Consider the following 2,547-nt stretch of genomic DNA (forward strand, 5'->3'; position numbering starts at 1 on the left):
ATTTTAGGGCTAACCAAAACCAAAGCACACCATATGGTAATATCCACAGATATGCTGTTACCAGGCTAATATACACAACTTGGCACACAAATGGGTTTCATCCGACCTGTTCACAAAGGCATGTTCTCATTATGATTTTTTAATATGTATTTTTTGTCTAAAACTATATACTAAAATAAAGTGGGACATTTCTAAATAGATGCTCTTTATTTAAAGGGCCTTTTGGCTTTGAGGTAAAAACTGATGGTTTATTGTGGTTGTACGTCGCTCTACCTCTCCTGTAATAACATAAATGATGCCATTAAGTGGGTTGCGCCTACACACCGGGCTTGAGAAGGTGGCGCGCCGCGAGAAAACACACACACACACAGAGAGAGAGAGAGAGAGAGAGAGAGAGAGAGAGAGAGAGAGAGAGAGAGAGAGAGAGAGAGAGAGAGAGAGAGAGAGAGAGAGAGAGAGAGAGCTTCAGGCGGCGCGCTCAATTAGCCTAAATGGAAACAGTTTTCATTCACCGCAATAACTCACCCTACTCTTCCCTCGTCTCCTCTCCTTTCTGAAGCAGTTTCTCAATACATATTTTATTATGATACTCTGAACCCGGTGGCAGGGCGAGGCGCCGCACAGATTCCCACAGCCCCGTGGATTGTAATTATTAGAAATTAATTGGGTTCGAGACCTCCACGGTTGCAAGTATAGACCCATATCCTAAAAGATTCCCCCACTTAGTTAACGTTGCTTTACATTCACATACGTAGCCTACCCATGAACCAAACTTATTTAATATTGTTTAAAGCGAGAACATCTTTATTCAAACAAGCAGTTTTTCATTTTACTGTACATGCCTATTACAGTAGGAGCTTACTCAGCTGTTAAGGGGTTAAAAAATAACACGATCTGTATTATGGGCTGTCGAGGCAGACTACAAGTGAAAAGGGAGCCTCCGGCACAAGGAAATTACCAGCGCCCGCGTGACCTTTGAGCAAGGTAATCAATCAAGTGATCAACAGGGATATTTATCACTGCTTTGTCCGAACCAAACCTGTGCGTAGGAACAAAAATAAAAGATGGAAAAAAGGAAATATTGATATTTTGGGATGTTGAAGTGGATAGCCTTGAATTAATAAAAATACCAAACGTCCAATATTTCTCTGAAGGTATAGCCTAAAATTAATAAAATAATAGTTATTATTATAATTAATATAATAACAAATAAGCAAAACCAGAAAAAAATCCACATATCAACACTGGGGGCCACAGTTTGTCTTGCACATTTCATCGGCCTTCTGACTTTTAGACACATGTTACAGGCATGTGTTCAGTCAGTCGGTTTATTTCACCAATATTTTACACTTCTCTAGCGAAACTAATATTGCAAAGCATTCCTGCTTTTTGTTACAGTACTGTTCCAGCAAAGATGTCTCTGGCCCAGTGCGTGCTGCCCCGGTGTGGAGAATTATCGAGCCAATCAAAGACATTGAAAGGTTCCAGTGAACAGCTAATTTCATACAATAACACTCCGAGGGAGAAAATAGTCCCTCTTCACTGGGTAAAGACATAATATTATCGCATGTAGGCTATTTAAAAAAAAAAAAAATGAAAAAAAAAAATGTTAAAGAGGTTTTTGTAACAACTGCTTGAGTGTAGATGAATCGAAATGTTCATCTACACTTACTTTTTTTCATGAGATATATTTTGGGTTGTATTTTTGGCGGCAGATAAACAAAACAATTAGGATGAATATTGGATAAAATCATGCTTTTTAAAGCCTCCAAAAAAAGCATCGGCATTACAACACTTGTAATTTCTTATTTAAGCATATAAAAAGTATTTAAGACAATCTAAAGAAAAAATCAGGTCTGGAGTAAATTCCTGATCAAATCGTGAATTACTGTAAATGTTTCGGTAGAATCTTACATCGTGTAATCCAATATCTATTAAAGATTAATAATGTTACACGTCTACACTACATATATTGCGACCACTTATTTTTTAATGTATCAATTATTCTACCCAAAAATAATTATGCATTTGTTAAGACGATATATGTTCGCTGTATGTCACGATGAAAATATAGATAATTGGATTTTTTCAAAACACTGGCTACATGCTTCTATTCGAAGATATATAGCATTCTTATTTTTTGGTGGCTGTTGGAATAAAACGACGCAAAAGAACTACATTTCACCCAAAACTAAAGTCACACAACCATTCAATTTGCATGTTTCCAAATAATAATAAAAAAATCACAAAAGGTTCCTAAACATGATGTACCAAACCCACAAACTACGATCTGGTTCTGTATCAACGCTGGTTCCTGCAGGAGGCTGAGCCGATGCTAAAAGACGACCTTCCTATTGAGGATTCTTTATACTCTACCGCCCCCTAGTGGATCCTACTACGTAAGGGTTCTGTTCGAGGCGTAGAGGTGATGAGTGTGTCGTCATGCGGCATTCAAATGTCAATCCTCGCAGTCCCATTAAAAACAAATAGCCTACATAACAGAAACACTACAATGAATAGATCCCTATACCACGACTGTATAAAGGA

This window comes from Etheostoma cragini, chromosome 3 (assembly GCF_013103735.1).
Source record: "Etheostoma cragini isolate CJK2018 chromosome 3, CSU_Ecrag_1.0, whole genome shotgun sequence".
Taxonomy (NCBI): Eukaryota; Metazoa; Chordata; class Actinopteri; order Perciformes; family Percidae; genus Etheostoma; species Etheostoma cragini.